The 19,092-nt window shown below is 35.3% G+C and overlaps 1 long non-coding RNA gene across 1 annotated transcript; it reads right to left on the reverse strand.

Annotated features, from left to right (window-relative positions):
• Nucleotides 1-15,879: 15,879 nt before the first annotated feature.
• Nucleotides 15,880-18,837, reverse strand: LOC116552167. Its single transcript, XR_004269255.1, has 2 exons — nucleotides 18,514-18,837; nucleotides 15,880-17,171 (listed from the first exon to the last, which is right to left on the reverse strand). It is a non-coding gene; the product is annotated as an uncharacterized LOC116552167 (long non-coding RNA).
• Nucleotides 18,838-19,092: the final 255 nt, after the last annotated feature.

Genomic DNA, 19,092 nt, shown 5'->3' on the forward strand with positions numbered 1-19,092 from the left:
TTTGATCTTCAAGTTTACTTAATTTAGATTTCGGCAAAATTGCTAAAAGACTAGCAGACATCTATTACCCCAATATACATCCATTTTGCTTCAACATTCATAAATTGGGCTACAAGGTTTAGTATCTTATTTCCAATAAATAAGTGTAAAATTACAAATGTTGATTCTTATAAATTAATTCATAGACAAATGGTATGTATTTAGTTATTTTATGAATTTTTCTCATTAAAAAAGGCCACATACATAATTTTAAAATTTCATTTGATGAAACTTACTGATCTCTTTCAAAATTTTCTGTGTCACACACACTGTTCTTGTTACCAAAGTTCACACAAAAAATATTAGAAACTGGAAGATAATTTCTATGCACTTAGTGTTGATGTCTCCCCAAAAATTATGTGTTGAGTCTGTGTTAGTCCATTTTCATACTGCTACAAAGAACTATCCTAGACTTGTTAATTTATAAAAGAAAGAGGTTTAATTGACTCACAGTTTAGCATGACTTGAGGGGTCTCAGGAAATTTACAATTATGGCAGAAGGCGAAGGGGAAGCAAGGCACCTTCCTCACAAAACGGCAGAAGGAGAAGTGCTGAGAGAAATGGGAAGAGCTCCTTATAAAACTGTCAGACCTCATGAGAACTCACCACTGTCAGGAAAACAGCATGGGGGACACCATTTCCATGATCCAATTGCCTCTGCCTGGTCTCTCCCTTGACACGCAGGGATTATGGGGATTCTAATTCAAGACGAGATTTGAATGGAGACACAAAGCCAAACCATATCAGAGTCTTTAGGAAGTAATTAGGGCATGAGGGATCCATTCTCTTGAATGGAATTAGTACCCTTACAAAAGAGGCCCAAGAGAACTGCCCTGCCTATTCTGCCATGTGAAGACACAGCAAGAAGGCACCATCTATGAACCAGGAAGCCAGCCCTCACTAGACACTGATCTGCTGGCATGGACTTCCCAGCCTCCAGAACTGTGAAAAATCCGTTTCTTTTGTTTATAAATTACTCAATCTGAGGTATTTTGTCATAGCAGCCTAAACATACTGACAGAAATTTAGAAGTTAAGCATAAAAGAATGGGAAGCTACTCTCATTTATAAAAGAAGAGGAATAAGTGATAAGATCATTCAGAAAGATGAGCAAAACCTGTTCAAAAGCAGCAGGGAAATCGGTGTGTTAAGAGTAGAGGTTTTGGCCAGACATAGTGACTCATGCCTGTCATCCTGGCATTTTGGGAGTTTGAGGTGGGAGGATTGCTGAGGCCAGGAGTTTTTGACCAGCCTGAGCAACATAGCAAGACTTTTTCTACATAAAAAATTATTTGAAAAATTATTAGAGTATGTGGCATGCACCAGAAGTCCTAGCTGTCTATGAAGTTGAGGTGGGAGGATTGCTTGGGCCCAGGAGTTTGAGATTTCAGTGAGTTATTACATGCCACTGCACTCAGGCCTGCATGACAGAGAAAAATCAGTCTCTAAAATAATTTTTTAAAAATTAAAAAGGTCAGAGGGAATAGTTACAATGAAAATTTATCAATAAATAAATACTGATCATTTTGATGTGATGAGTTGGCTGTGAGTGGTGCTTAGGGAAAGAACAGGTTTAGTTTGCCTGTATACTTGATTACACTTACTAAAACCTTAGATACAATACAACATAAAAAATTCAAGAAGCGAACACTGACTACCTTTAGAAGGTAGAATGAAGAAGAAGACCAGCAGAAGAAATGGAAATGAGAAACGAAAGAAATAAAATGGAAACAGAAGCTATAATGGTAATTTGAAAGCCAAGGAAATTTTGCAGTGAGAGAGTGGTCAGCAGTATCAAATACTAAGAAATGAACTGCATTTGGGGACATAAGAAGAAACACCATTATACAGAAGATACACAGGGGTTGCCATAAGTGAATTCATGTTCAAATTCCTGCCCTGCCATTTAGCAACTGGGTTGCTTTGAAAAGGTTTTGGAGAAAGTCTTTCTGATCCTCAGTTTTATTTGGGAAATAAAAATGCTAATAACAGCTTTTCCAAAGGTTATAATTAAGGATCAAATAATTTACTAATAATGAATCAATTTGGCACATTTATGTTGTAACAATTAGTAGTATTTGTGATGGCACTGAGGACTGGGAGCAAGAGTTAAAGTGCTAAATGAAAGGGATGCGAATGAAGCCTATAAATGTATAAGCTTATTTCAGGAAGTTTGACATTTATGGGAAGCAAAACAAAATCTATTTAAGTTAAGTGGGGCAGGTTTTTGGTTTGGGTTCCAGTAGTTACAAGCTACTGTGCAAGGCAAGTATTTAAGGCAAAAGGAAACATCTTCGCAAAAATAGCCAAGACCGAGAAGTGCTGCATGTCATTTACATTTGTTAATCAGCAGATACCCAGAGTTTAAACTGCCATACATAGCACAGCATACAAAACAGTTAGAATACCCCTACCTAAATCCACCACTCTGAGCTTAATCATGCTATTTAATTGCCAAGCTTAATCTGAAAATAATTGTTCACAGCAATTAAGAAAATGCCCCAATTTCATTAACAGACTTTCTAATTAGAACCTCAACATAAAAGTGCTAATGTTGCTTCATTACCTTTGATTTACTGTTTCTAATACGCACTATTTTTTTATTATCCTTTTCTTCAAACCTGAAACTGTGTTTCAGGGTTAATTTTGTATTGTTCTTTGCAAATATCAAGGGATAATTATTTCTGGATTATAGATAGATCTTATATTAAATTTTCATTTTAACTTTTCACATTAAACACATATTGGGACCAACATTTTAAAATCTCCTTATTGTAGAATAGTTTAAAGCAATTAGCGAGAATTGCATTTGGCTTGAATTGTAAGCAAACAGGTTTTTCAAAATTGAATATGCTTCTTCACATATGGTATCCAATTGTAAAACAGAAGAGCAAAGACAAAAAGTCTAATTGCAACATAAGCCCATTATTACAAATACTTAAGTTGGCAATTGAAGAGAATGGAAGGTGACTTTGTTTACTGGTAATATTAAAATCTAAGCGCCATTAAAAATCTTCAAATATATAAACTATTGTTTGTTTGCTAATTTTAAAAACCTAGGGAATTAATTTTTCTTTTACAATTCCTGTCTTTGTCAACTGAAAAACACCTTCCTTATGTTTTCAATCAGGTATTGCAATATACCTTTTATATATAATATATCAACTATTATGGAATAATTATAGAAAAGCATGGAAAATATACTGTTTTCCTAAATTGACACTAAGATGAGGCTCTGGAAATATTAGAATTTTTGAATATTATTTGTAGGATTGCAGTTTAACAGTAGGGGAGGCAGAGCTAAAAGATTGTCTAGTACATCTTCACTGCATATATACAACTGAGCCTTGAACAACATAGAGGTTGGAGTCGCCAATGCCCCATGCATTTGAAAATTTGCATATAAATAGGGCACAGTGACTCACGCCTGTAATCCCAGCACTGTGGGAAGCCAAGGCGGGCAGATCATGAGGTCAGGAGTTCAAGACAAGCCTGACCATCATGGCGAAACCCCATCTCTACTAAAAATACAAAACTTAGCTGGTAGTGGTGGGGCATGCCTGTACTCACAGCTACTCAGGGGGCTGAGGCAGGAGAATCACTTCAACCCAGGAGGCGGAAGGTTGCAGTGAGCCAAGATCCTGCCACTGCACTGCACCTTGGGTGACAGAGCAAGACTCCGTCTCAACAACAACAAGAAATCTGCATAACATTTTTACGCTCCAAAACCTTAACTAGTAAGAGATAGACATGACACAAGTAACTAAAGTAACTGATACTCTAAGAAGATAAGTGACAACTAATGTCACACAGCTATTGAGTAATATAGGAAGAATTACATGTCTTGTCTTTTACTTAATATGATTTTCACTCTGCCTAGTATCACCAAGCAAACCACACAAGGTAAACAAGACAAAAGGAAATATAATTTTAAGACAAAGTGTTATGCTCCTTTTCTTTCTTTTGTTCTGGGCTATGGAAAACTAAAATAAAAATAAATTTTGCTACAATAAATTTGATAAACATATAATAGCATACAGATATTTACAACATTGTTGAATTAAATATATACGAAAAAAAGGGCCTACAACTAAACAATTTACGGTAATTTACACACATACACACACCCCCCAGAACATTATTTTTTATGAAAACATGTATCTTTGCGAACATGTCACAACACATGATGATTGCTATCTAAGGAGATAACACCATGATGTTCGGGGTAAAAAGAGAAAAGTAAATAAGACAGGTCTTGTATGGACCAACTATGTTAATAGTTGCACTGAGGAGATTACTTAATTCTAATATTCTATATTTTATACAAAAAGTTCAAAAGGAAAAAGACAAAGATTAAATTTAAAAATATTACGCACTCTTTTAGATTAACAAACTTTAATTTTTGGACCCTTTTAGTTTCACAGAAAAGTTGACTGGAAAGTAAAAAGTTCCCACCTATCCCCATAAGCTCACAACCTCCCCCACCATCAAAATCCCACACAATCTTGATTTACTTATCATCGGTATATATGCACATCGATGGATCATTATTATCCAAAGACCACAGTTTACCTTAAAGTTCACTCTTGATGTTGTATGGTCCATGCATTTTGACAAATATATAAGAACATATGTCCACTATTGTATTTTCATGCAGAATAGTTTCATTGCCTTAAAATCCCTCTGTCTTCTGTCTATCCATCCCTCCTTCCCCCTAACACTGGTAACCATGAAACTTTTTACTGTCTCTTGAATATTATATAGTTGAAGGCATACAGTATGTAGCCTTTTAAAATTGTCTTTTCTACTTAGTAGTATGTATTTAAGTGTCCTCCATATCATTTCATGGCTCAATAACTCAATTTTTTTCACTGAATAATATTCGATTGTCTGGATGTGCCTGAGTTTAATTATCCAGTAACCTACTGAAGGGTATGTGTGTGTTTCCAAGTTTTAGACATAATGAATAAAGCTACTCTGAACACTAGCGTGCAAGTTTTTGTGTGGATGTAAGTTTTCAGCTCCTAGGAGTAAATACCAAGGAGGAGAATTGCTAGATTATATGGAAAAGATACGTTAAGCTTTGTAAGAAACTTCCAAACTGTCTTCCAAATTGGATCTACCATTTTGCATTCCCCCAGTAAGGAACAAAATTTCCTGTTATTCCGCTGGTGGGAATGCAGAATGACCACATCCTTGTCAGCGTTTGATGTTGTCAGGTTGTGGTCTGAGAGCAGACATTGTGTAATTTCTGTTCTTTTAAATGTTTAGAGTGTTTTATAGGCCAGAATGTGGTATGTTTGGGTAAATGTTTCATGTAATCTTAAGAAGAAAGTGTAATCTTCTGTTGTGGCATTAAGTAGTCTACGGAAGTCAACTATATGCAGTCGATTAATAGTGCTATTGGTTTTAACTATGTATTTTCTGATTTTATCTGCTGTATCTGAATGTTATTAATAGAAGGGTGCCAAAGCATACAACTGTAATACTGTGTTCATCTATTTCTCTTGAAACTATCAGTTTTTGCCTCATGTATTCTGACACTGTCAGATGTATACACATTAAAGAATTTTATTTTTATTAGTATTGATTTTTTTGCTGCTATGTAATGCTCTTCTATTCCTTACAACATAACTTGGCTCTGAAGTCTGTTCTGTCAAAAATTATAGCCACTCCTAATTCTTTTGATTAGTGTTAGCATGATATATCTTTCTTCATCCTTATATTTTAAAACTAGGAGTGTAATTACATTTAATGTGAGTTTCTTGTAACTACTATATAGTTTTTTAATTTATTCTGACAATCTGTTTTTCAATTGGTGTATTTAGGCTATTAATGTTTAAGATTATTAGTAATGTAGTTGGATTAGTATCTATCGTATCAGTTATTGTTCTTTATTTGTTGCTATTGTTGTTTCTATTTTTATCTTCTGCACTGTTTTTGCCTTTTGTGATTTTAACTGGGTATTTTATATAATTTCATTTATTCTCCTTTCTTACATTATAATTATACTTCCTTTAAAAAAATTAAGTGGTTATCCTAGATTTTACAATACATATTTACAGCTAATTCAAGCTCATTTTCCGATAACATTATACTACTTAATATCTATTACAGTATCTTTGATTTCTGACTCTTTGATATAATTTCTATCTCTCTGCTTATGTTATTCTTCTGTTTTGGCATATTATCTACATTTTTCATTAAAGCTCTTAGCATAGTAATCATAGATTTTTGGGGGATATTGTTTTAATCTTGAGCTAATAATTCTAGCATTCTTTCTATATCTGACTGGTTCTGAATCTTATTCAGTCTCTCAAACTGTGTTTTTGCCTATTAGTATGCCTTATCATTCTTTGTTGAAAGGTGGATAGGACCTGCTGAATAGAAGAAACTACAATAAATAGGCCTTTAGCAATATAATGGTAAATTGTGGGGGGCAAGGAAAATATTTGATTGTCTTATGATTCAATCTCAATCTTTTGGTGAGATTGTGCCCCTGGACCATGAACTACACTAGTGCCTCTTGGTCCTCTCCCACTTAGGTGGGGCTGGATGGCTGGAAGGGGGCAAGGGCTGTGTATTTTCCTTCCCCAGGGTAGAATCCTTCCTTTCCTCAGGACAGTTAGGCTTTCATAAAACCCCAGCAAACTAGTCTCTGGTAAAATAGTTTCTCCTGAAGGCAGGCCTTATGAAGAAGAACAGAATGCTATGTCATATTTCAAAATGATTACTTTTCACCTCCCCCTACCAACAGCACAAGGGGAAGTTTTTTTCAATATGTACTGTGAAGAATTGGTAGCATTTCTGAAGGTAAAATTCATACAAATTCTCGCAACCTCCAGAAAACAGGGCCTCCTGGAGTTTTTAAGTCTCAGAGTCATCTACACCATGCTTCAACAATTTATCAACTACAGTTCATGTCCATTTTGCCACTGGTTCTTGCAGAGATTTTTGATCTGGTGTTTCTGCTTAGATAAGTTGTGATTATCTTTCAGTCTCTTTCTCCAACTTTAGGAGTGATAGACAGTGGTCTGCCCTCAGTTCTCTACCAGATGTAAGAAGAACTGGTTATTTTGTTTATCTTTGTATTTGTTGTTACAATGGAGTGGCAACTTCTAAGTAACATACATGCCAGACTAGAAATCAGCATTTCCCTACAAACTTTAAAAATTCTGTATAACCAATGAGAGAGCTTCGGAAATCATAGAGGAATAAAGATACTATTGGTGTTATAGACCAAGAATGGCTTGCATCGACTAGCAAGAATTGATAATTTCCATCTCTACACAACTCCTAGTTCAGTGATGTGACATGGGTAGCTTGAAATTTACCCTTAGGGGCCAGGCACCGTGGCTCATGCCTGTATTCCCAGCACTTTTGGAGGCCAAGGTGGGCTGATCACGAGGTCAGGAGATTGAGACAAGTCTGGCTAACACGTTGAAACCCCATGTCTACTAAATATATTAAAAAATTAGCTGAGTGTGGTGGTGGGTGCCTGTAGTCCCAGCTACTCAGGAGGCTGAAACAGGAGAATTGCTTGAACCCAGGAGGCAGAGGTTTCAGTGGGCTGAGATCGCACCACCTCACTCCAGCCTGGGTGACAGAATGAGACTCCGCTTGAAAATAAATAATAAATAATTAATTAAAAAATAAACAAATAAAATAAAAAATTGACCATGGAATTGTTTCAGTAGGTAGCTAGTCAGACATGAGCAGGGCAAGAGAGGGCCCCACACAACCGGAAATGTCAGGCAACCATCAGGTGATGGTCAGGTGTTTGTTAACTTTCTCTATAAAATAATAATTAGTTTCAGCCAGCACTAGGGAATGGCAGTCTCTCAACAAATAGAAACACAGGAAACTGGTGATTCGTAGCTTCCCAATAAGAGCCCAGGAGTTGGGGGTGTAGGCACAAACCTGTACACTAAGAGGTAAAATGGCAGATGACCTTCCTCTAGGAACACTGGACAGATAAGGGAAAAATGCCTCAGGTGAGCATGCGTGCTTTAGTAAACACACTGCACATGCAGCCCCTCCCAAGTGTTGACAGGCCACTGAGCATGTGGAGAGCCGACCCTAAGAGAAGGATCAGAAGAGATACACCCTGCGGAATCATGCCAACATATAAAGCTTCAAGTCAAAAGTCAAACCACTCATTTGCCTCTCTCAAGTCAACTGCTTGGCCTTCTTCCATGTGTACTTTACTTCCTTTCATTTCTGCCCCAAAACTTTTTAATGAACTTTCACTATTGCTCTAACACTTGCCCCAGTCTCTCAATCTGCCTTATTCCCTGTGGCTGAATTCCTTCTTCTGAGGAGAAAAGGCTTGAGGTTGCTGCAGACCCCTACAAGTTCACTGCTGCTAATGTTATGAGCAACTACTCTTCACGGTAATTGGCTTATCCTACAAATCACCCCCCTCCCTCAGCCACACACTTGATGTAATGGAATACTTGAGGAGTCTCCCTCGACCACCAAGCAGGGAGACAATCGTTATCCCTTAATATCTGCTTTATAGTCTCTCAATTTCAAGTAACACAATCCAGTACTAACAGGTTTAAGCAGAAAGAGAAACAAATTTATTGGTTCAAAACCGGAAACATCTGTTTTAGTCCTGGTTTCAGAAACCATTATATTCGGGATTTATACTATCTCATTAGCACACAGTTTCTATGATTCTCTAAGCTTTGTATCTCATGGTGTATTCTTTCTTTTATTTTTCATGGTGGACTATAGTTGGTCAATACTCATAACCTCCTGCTTTCAAAACCAGCATAAAGAGAAAGTTTCTCTTCTGAATCACAGTCTCATGCATTCCTCTGTATGGACAAATTAGGCATAACCTTCCATCCCTGAATCAATCACTATAATGTGTGTGTGTGTGTGTGTGTGTGTGTGTGTGTGTGTGTGTGTGTATGCGTGTGGAGAGAGAGAGAGAGATTGCAATGAAATTGATGCTTTACCCCTTAGCTAGAAATAGAGCCCCACCTAGGGCTCAGAGCCCTACTGTGTAGGAGAGTATGGGCCTCCAAGAAAATCTTGAGTTTGTCACCAGCAGCAACACAAAATTGGAAGAAAAAGACACAACAGATGTTGATTACTTCCTACGATGAAGTGAATGTAAAAGAAAGGTGTCCCTTTAAATTAGAAACCAAGTGATTTGTGTTAACGTCTCCAAGAATTTTGTTTGAAAGTTCTGAATTTCAAATGTGGCAGTTGCATTATTTCCAAATTGGTGCTAAATGGAGCTTTTACCAAATTGTGACAGCTGGGTATCTCAGTTAGTTCAGAACGCTATAACAAAGCACCATACACTGGGTGGCTATAAACAACAAAACATGTTTTTTCTCACAGTTCTGAAGACTGAAAGTCCAAGATCAAGGTACTGGTATGGCCAGGATCTGGGGATGGCCCTTTTCCAGGGTGCAGTTGCCAACTGCTCATTGTCTTCTCACAGGGTTGAAAGAGGGCAAGAGGGTTCTCTGGGGTCTCTTCAATAAGAGCACTAATCTCATTCATTGGGGCTCTATCCTAATGATTTTATCACCTCTCAAACGCTTTACCTTCTAATCCCATCACATTGGCGATTAGGATTTCAGCATATGAATTTGGAGGAGACACTAACATTCATTCCATAATATAAGAAGTTATGGAAAAATGAGAGTCTGGCCAGTAAAAATGCTAGAAGTAATGCATATACGGTTTTACAGGGGCTCATAAGAAAAGCAGATGTCTAATAGGAGAAGGCCATCTCCATTAACAGAGAGCACTGTTTTGGTACCAGTGGGGTAGACTAGGTTACCATTATTGACCAAGGCCACAAAAAAAAATCCCTAAAGTCAATACCAAGGCCATCTGGTATCTTCCAAGAACATTTAGGTGACAGCAATGGTGGCTATGACATAAACAAAAGAGAAGTTGTGGATGATTGTGTTTATATGTCCATTTTTTTCCACTTGAAGGGAGAATGTATCTTGAAACACAGTCTTAAAATACAGTCTCAGAAAGGGAGAGCTTTAGAAAAGGGCATTGAACATCAGAGAAAATCATCATCTCTGCTCCACACTCCTTATTTGTACTTCCTTGCAGGCTACCAGAGCAGTTGCAGAGAAAGAGGCGAAATCTCGGCTAGAATTTTGGCTTCGGTCCAGAGCAAGACAGAACAACAAATGCGTTACTAAATATGAGTTCCATTTTTAATTTTATGGTGAAGGATAAACACATATAAAATTAAGCAAGCTCCTAGTCTTGCAGTGTAGGCGTTGGGGCTATATTGAGTTGTTTATCATGGTAAATAAAATTTGTACTTTAGAGCAAGTTACCAACAGAGTTATATATATAATTTGTGAGGAATTCAGACACCTTATATTGGAAACAAGTTGGACACATGCCGCTTAATTGTCATCACATTATCTTCTGTTTTTCCACTGTATTTTCTCTCTTTTCTTTTGCTTTCTTAAACAAATGGTAATTACTCTGATTCTTCTATTGTGTCTACTCAATGATTTCTGCAGAGTAGGTAGTCCATCCATGTTTGTGGAATAAATTTAAAGTTGGTCTCAGCAAGAGGCTTCATTACAATCTTTTGAAGTTGGTTAACAACATATACTTTGTCTATTTATTTTATTAGTTTTTAAAGGATGCTTCCTAATAATTTAATATCAGGTGGCTGCATTTCAGCTAAAACTTTCCGAGATCTCCTCCTTGGCTTCACCTATGCCCAAGATGAAATGATCACTATTTATTATGTATTCCTTTTAATGATTCAATTATAATTATACCCCTACTCCTATAATGTATTTCAAAATTAAAATTAGTTTTGTAACAATAAGTGTAAGGTAAAAAAAAAAATAGTTACCAAATTAAGAATCATTAACTTTGCTTGAGACACTTGTATTTATGTAAATATATATTTATCGTATATAGATGGAGTCTTTTGAGAAGAATTTTTCTTTAAAAGCATCAAGAAGTATTATGTTACCAATGGCTGTGAAAATAAATACATACAACTTTTGCTTTACTATGAACTCCTGTTTAATAAAAAGTTCATTAAATCTACCTGGTAAAAAAATAAAAGAATAACTTTTCTAAAGAATACCTGCCAATTAATTAAGTTATTAAGCATATTTGTAAGATAACCTAATTTGGGTAGTTCAAATGTTTCCACTGGTAAAATAATCGTGCTTTATGTGAAGTTTAAACCTACCCTAGGTAGGCTGGGCACCGTGACTCACGCCTGTAATTCCAGCACTTTGGGAGGCCAAGGTGCAGATCATAGGGTCAGGAGTTCGAGACCAGCCTAACCAACATGGTGAAACCCTGTCTCTACTAAAAATAGAAAAATTAGCCAGGCATGGTGGCACACACCTGTAATCCCAGTTACTTGGGAGGCTGAGACAGGAGAATTGCTTGAACCAAGGAGGTGGAGGTTTTAGTGAGCTAAGATCTCGCCATTGCACTCCAGCCTGGGTGACAGAATAAGAGTCCATCTCAAAAAAAAAAAAAAAAAAAAAAAGGAAAGAAAGAAAAAATCTACCCTAGGTCTATATTTATATTGAGGGCATATGAGGTAGATATAATTGGTTTTGTGATAATTGTTTTCTGCTATTCCTAAGTAATATAAAAAGTAAAATTAGATTTCTCTTTTAATGGAGGTTTCAGTTAAAAACAAAAATAAAACAAATACTTCCTAAGCCTGTGGTCTTTTCTTTAAAAATTCAGTTAGTAAATATTTTAGGCTTGGTCAGCCATATGGTCTCTGTCACAACTATTCACCTCTGCCATAGTAAGCCAAAATGGCCACAGACAATACTTAAACAAAGGGGTGTGACTTTGTGTAAATAAAACTTAATTCACAAAAACTCGTAGCAGGGTTTTGCCCACAGTCCTTAGATTGCCAACCGTTGCACGTACATCAGCCTACAAATTCTTAGGAAAAGAAAATATATTTTAAAGCATACTGAAGAATAAATACTGGTTTCTTTGTTGCATTAACCTCGAGTGATGTTATTATTTCTCCATCTTAGAAAGTGTTTTTTAAATTATTTATCCGAGAATAAAATTGTCCCTTTCAAGAAATTTTAAATAAACTTATATAGTTATTATGCATTTATATTCAGAATGTGGTATTGCATTTGGTAAGTGTAAGATCAACTAAAACATAGACAAAAGATAATAATACTGAAATATTTGGGCAACATTTTATAAAAAGACGTTGAAAATACTGTGACTTAAAATCCTTTTAAATTTTTTTAAAAAAATGTAACTTCTTACTTTAGAGTGTTGATGGATATAGTACAAAAAGGAAGTTATTTCTTCACCGCAAGCAAAACTATCTTAGCTGGTGCTTGATCTGTTTGCTCTTAGATGTGTTCCTCCCTTTTTCTTTTGTTCTCTATTAATCACAAGATAGGAGGCCTTTGCAGTTGCACTTTGCCATGCTCTCTGGACAGCTGGTTGTTGCTTGATTTGGTCAAATGACCCGGGGTCATGGAACACCTCTTTATTTTGGTCAGCCAGTTTCAGAGTGGTTGCTTCTGAACTTTGTATTACCTCACTGTCCTCTATGTGACTTAGATTTTACATGACTGGAGTAACAAATCACCTGCATTAAATATACACTATTTCAAAATTTTCTCTGCGTTGTGTTTTCTCAGTAGGCCTCTTATTGATAAAAGCAAGAAAAGATAAAAACTCCAGCTAGGCTCTATTTCATTAGAGCCTTTTGAAATATCCAAAATAGGATATCTTGTGATTACACTGAATAACTTAATTATCAAGTACTTAGATATGTTCATTTATTTATTTTTCCACCAGGTGGATTAAATTACTGGCTGATTTTTATGAAGAGCATTTTGTCAGTAACATATTATTAAGCATTATAAATGTTACCTTAAAAACCAAGAAATGTATTTTCAGTTTATGAAGTTATCATTGAATTCTTTACTATGACTTTAATAAGAAAATCAATGTATTAAAACAAGGATTAATTGCTTTAGTAATTATGATATTCTTTTGTTGTTATATACTTTAGAATGCAGAGGATCATGTTCTATCATGGGTAGCTACATATGAAAAAACAGTATTATGATCAACTGCTTTATAAAGTATATGCAAGAGAATGTTATACCATTATCTTCTAGTGCTGCATTTTAGGTACAGGAAAACCACTCTGATATCATGAAACAAAATGAGTTCTGTCATAACCAACATCTGTTAAGTTGCATAAATTAATCTGACTGTATATCACATATATCTTATATAATAAAGATAAACAAGGGGATTTTAGGAGAATTAAAGGAGATTTTATACGTAAATCCCATAGCACAAAGTTTGGCACTCATTAGATCTAGGTTTCCTTTCTCTAAAACAAATTATCCTGGTAATAGTAATTCTTAACTAGAAAGGGTAAAACATTAAAAGTTAAATGGCTATTCCCATTTACACAAAAATATTTTTTGTTTGTTTCACGTTTGTTTCATTTTACCCTAAACAAAGATATTAGGCAAATTACATATATCATATATGGATCAGGGTGCATTGTCACCTCTAAAATGTTAAAATAATATCTATTTATTTATTTAGCTATGTAAGGCTTTTCTAATAAGGGCAAAGATCTAAGTCCTAAAAACATTCTCAAGATTTTGTGCGTGTGATTTCTTTTTAATTCTTAGCCTCTATTTGAAATCAGGCAAATTAAACCTATTTATAAAACATATTTTAATAAAGACAATTGTATCCATGGGCTTATTTTATTAAAGTCTAAAATAATTGTTCTGAGCTGCATGGCACCTGCTGATGAAGATATTTTGTATCTAAAATTTAGTAAGTTTTTTAAATGAAAGATTTCTAATGCCTCCTCTAACTTCAGATCTGCTACTCGTAATCCATTGTAGTAATCATTTTTTCAAATTAGAGATTTTGACTCGAATAACCATGGCAAATGCATTCAGTAGTCACATGGCCTATTTAATTTTAAATCCCTATTTTTATGCATGCCCTGGAAGTCATAGTAGTGTTCTATATACGGATGAATTTAATGAACAGATATTTGGGATTTTAGAAAAAGACAACAGGGTAAGAGCTAGCTACTAATTCTTTATCTTTTTCAAAAGATTCCTGAACTATCTCAAAAGTCAGCAAAAATTAAAAAAAATATTCTTAATTCATGTTGAAACTAGACAACAGTGAGAACCAGATAGTATAAAATATTTCTACAATATTATGTAGAATGTATGTCAAAATGAAGAAAGACACCCAGAGCCAATGCATAATACCCAGTCACAAGAAAATAGGGCACTGTTGCAAGAATTAGTCATCAGGCACATGAAAAAATAAATACATGTGTATATCAAATATTTCTCCAAATGTGTCTAAAGGCAATTGTGAAAAATTATTTTTCTAGTTACAAAACGGTAGGATAAAAGAGAAGACCTGAGGACGTATCATACCAGCATCTTTTGGTCTGGAATACCCAGTTGAGGAAAAGATATTCTAATTTAGAACTCTGGCCCCTGAAGATTAATTTGTAGACATACTCATGGTTATAAACAAATTATGTTTCTCAAAGGCAGATTGATTTAGTCTTTAAATCTGCTATTTCTGCAATTTTTCTCACCTTAGTAATTGGGTTCACTATTTTTCTAATTGATCAAATAAGAAAACATGTTTTTAACAGAGTCCTCCCTTTGGCCCATTCTATACAACGTATTTCTGAGCAAGTCCTATAGATTCTACTTCAAAGCCATCTGTCTCTTTCCATCTCCTTCTGATGCAGTTGTCAGGGTAAAGGCCCTCCATCTGGTCTTGCTACTTACGTATTTATCTTCTCTAATCAATTCTCCATATGACAGTCTGTATCAACTTTACCAAACAAACACACAGGTGCACAAACACAAACACACACACACACCCAAAAACATAAATTAGATTGTATCTCTTTGCTTATAACCCTTCACTATCTTCTCTAGGCACAAGAAACAAAATTCAGATCAGCCATCCTGATTACTGTTCTGACGCTCCGCCATAGCTGAACTGTGTATCATTACAGTAGTTCATTTTCTGATACTGGGTAGGAAGGTGCCAAGCACTGGGCTCCCTTTTTCTTCTTCTTGAAACTCCACTCTCAGAATTCATCCCGTGGCTGTCTCCTTTTCAAATTTTAAGCTATAGCTTATAGTCAGCCTCCCTGATCACCTTATGCTTTTTCAATGACTAGCCTCTCTTTTTTTTTTTTTGTATGTAACACTCAGTGTAATTAATAGTTATTTCATTTTGGGAGGATAGTTTTATTTAATTCCTTCTCACTCCAGACTGTGATATTTCCAGCTCCTGGCATACTGCCAGATGTGTCATTTAACTTCAAAAATATTTCTTGAATAAATAAATGAGTGAATGGCTGAACATGTACAGAACCATTTTTGAAAGTGAGTGTGACAACTAATCCCATAGCCAGAGGAATGATTATGGAATGACCTTGTAGAATATCCTCTAAATTATCAAAAAAGCTGGAAGAACACAAATCTTTAAGGAAAATTCACTTGATCCTGAGTGCTATTGAATAACTGAGTAATTGAGCAAAACAAGAATCTACCAATGGCAAAGTTGTATTAATATGGTTTTGAAAAGGCATGTGAAAATACTGTAAATACAAAAATAAATACAGTAAATAAAATTACATAACAAATGCAATATTATGACTAGACGAATATATTCAGTTATGTAAAATAATTATAATTATTTGATTAATACTATTATTATCATTTTACCTTTTGAGCTGGTGGCAAAAATTCAAGATCATACAAACCAACATGTGCCTTAAAAGCAGGAATTGGAAGGATAAGTAACAAATTATTTTATTTTATAAGGAGGCATCAGCAGTGCTTTATTTTAAATTCTAACATTAATAAATTAAGAAATAATTACATAAGATGTAAAAACAAGTATTGGTAGAAGCATAAAAGTAAAATAATGTTACATTTTTCAAATCAGTGGGTGTCTGCAGAGTATATAGTGATATTAAAAAAATAATGTGGATAACATCACAAATGGAATGTAAAAAAAGTAAGAAGGCATTTAAAACAGAAATTATAAATCAAGATGACAGATATGACACTATAAGTACTATTCCTATGATTGAAATTAAATTTACCATCAGCAGGAATCACCTTTATAATGATATAGCATAATAAAGTTAATGTCATTTTCAAATCATAAAATGATTTTATAGGGAAAAGGAAAGTTGTAATTAAAACCAACGAGAAGAAACACTGCCTTTTTTCTTTAGTTATGGGCAATTTTATTTAAGTAAGAAATGTACTTCTTGAATTTGGGAGAGTATATATGTCCAATATTAGGTATGTAATATGTAGTTGGAAATGATTTTGGAGGGAAATACATAATAAATTATTCTATCTTACATGTTTGTTTAACAGAAATCGTCGTAAACTATTAATACACAGACAATAAAGTATGTTAATAAAATATCAACAATTTTATCTTTAATATATATTAAATAGACATAAAAAGCATCAAGTTGATTGTTTTCAGTAAAATCTGTGCCAGTCAGCAAGCTATTGTGAGAAGCAAAAACAAGAAGTGGCTGAAGTGATATTACATTCTTGCTATCTCACAACTGAGGTGAGCCCAAATGAAGCTGGGCTTCATAGGCTGCTGAGATCCCTGCTGCACACTGATCTTTTCCATACAGCATTCCTGGAGTGATGGTAGGGTGACCTATGGTCTAAGTAGCTCTAAGTCAAGGCCAAGTTTCCAGGAGGAGTTTGAACAATATACAACACACACAGGAGAGTGACTGAGAAGACTTGATTTGTGATTGAATGGGAATGATTCTGAGCACACCAGAAAGGGACTTTCCTGGTTATCGCAGAGTGGTTGATTAGCTTGCAGGCATAGATCTAATGAAAAAAGTGAACTGAGTGTTTGAAAATCTTTGTTCTCTTGCTTGTTGTCACTACAAGCATCGTTGCCTAGAAGGAAGTCTTCAATGGGGAATTGCAGTAGCTTTTCTTCTGGGGGTATTTATCTATATGGTGCTGTTGGGATGTAGGCCTCTTGGAGATTTGATGGTTCTCATTGCTCTTGCTGTTAGATAGCCCTCCTGAGCTTGTCCTGAAAAAACAAAAGGGAAAGTCAATATGTACCATTAAATTTGTACTGCAATTTCAAAATTTATTGAATCTTATTAATTGATTTAAATTCTGAGTGGCAAGGGAAATCAAAACCTGGAAGTAGAAGTGCTTTTAGAAGTTATAGAACGTGTGGATCTCAGCATCAGAAAGGTGGTGAAGCCTGGGTGCGGTGGCTCACGCCTGTAATCCCAGCACTTTGGGAGGCTGAGGTGGCTGGATCACTGGAGATCAGAAGTTTGAGGCCAGCCTGGCCAACATGGCAAAACCCAAACTCTACTAAAGATACAAAAATTAGCCAGGTGCAATGGTGCACACCTGTAGTCTCAGCTACTCTGGAGGCCGAGGAAAGAGAATCGCTTGCACCAAGGAGGCAGAGGTTGCAGCATGCTGAGATCCCACCCCTGCACTCCCTGAGGACAGAAGTCTCAAAAAAAAAAAAAAAAAAAAACCCAAAAAAGATGATGAAGGAAAAAGTGTACAACACACTCTTCACTAAGTTTAATTCAGAGATTATCAGAACATGTGTTTGTGGGGGAAAGATGTGAGTTTTTTCTTAAGTAACTCTGTACTTGTAAACTTGAAGTTACAAATGCATTTTAACTCAGAAGTTCAAAGACAAAGAATAGAAAAGAATAACTGTTCTCACCAACAAGAGAATTAAAGTTGAATTGTGAATCACTAAATGTGAAAAACTGGAAAATACGCATCTTTTTTGGCAGTTATGTGATCTAAAATTGGTAAAGTACATTCAATTACTGATAAGATTTGTCATGTAAAAATATACAAAGTGTATTGGTTTATACTTAAATAGCAAAGTCCAATTTTTAGTTTCCTCACTGAGAATATGCTTTTGTTCTAATAACATGGGAATTCATTATTTATTTTTTCTATATTTAATTTACACACAGAGTTTTAGTAAAAATATGTAAAAATTAATGAACTGCTTATAATATTCTATATTTTCTCCAAGGATAATAGCAACAAATCAACAAAATACTGAGCATATTTATACCACTCCACTGACACTTTTGCCTAGAAATAAGTCTCACAAAAAGTGATTTATTTTTACCATCTGTACTGAGTATACAGCCCTTCCAGGCCCTTCTAATTAATGTTTCTTATCTAATTCTTTGCTTTTCAACTCTAAACGTTAGGGACTTTTATTTGTATATTTATTTTTGGCTGAAAAGGCTTGCTGCCTCACAGTACATATCTCAGAAAGATTAGAAATCCCTTACACGATATATTGTGTCGAATTTAAAAAAAAAAAATAAACAGAAAGATCTTAAAGATTTTAATGATTAAATAAAAATCAGACTTACCTACACAAGTTGCTTTCAAACTTCAAAGTAGTTTCCACTGCTGTAGCTGCGTGCTTGACATTTTTCTGTTTTTTGCTGCAAGATGTTCCAGGAAGTTAAAAAAATAAATCAACGGAGTGTCAAGGCATGAAGAGTTAGAATTAAACATAAACTGTGAAAAGTTATCAATACTACATCTAACAGGTTAGGGTTAATCATTATTTTGTCTGTACTTTTAACCAAGTGGTATTTCATCAATACTGATTCTCAGCCCACCTCTCTATGCTTTTTCTCTCCCTCCCTTCAGCTTCTGGATTCTATTCATTAGTCATAATAAGATGTTGATCATCCTCAGCTGGGTGTGGTGGCTCAGGCCTGTATTCCTAGCACTTCGAAAAGCCAAGGCCAGTGGATCACCTGAGGTCAGTAGTTCCAGACGAGCCTGGCCAACATGGTGAAACCCCATCTCTACTGAAAAAAAAAAAAAATGTATCTACAAAAACTAACTGGGCATGGTGATGCGTGCCTGTAATCCCAGCTATCCAGGAGGCTGACACAGGAGTATCGCTGGGACCCAGGAGGCAGAGGCTGCAGTGAGCC

The sequence above is a fragment of the Sapajus apella genome, unplaced genomic scaffold (assembly GCF_009761245.1).
Source record: "Sapajus apella isolate SASKATOON/1434 unplaced genomic scaffold, GSC_monkey_1.0 scaffold11, whole genome shotgun sequence".
NCBI classification, from domain to species: Eukaryota; Metazoa; Chordata; class Mammalia; order Primates; family Cebidae; genus Sapajus; species Sapajus apella.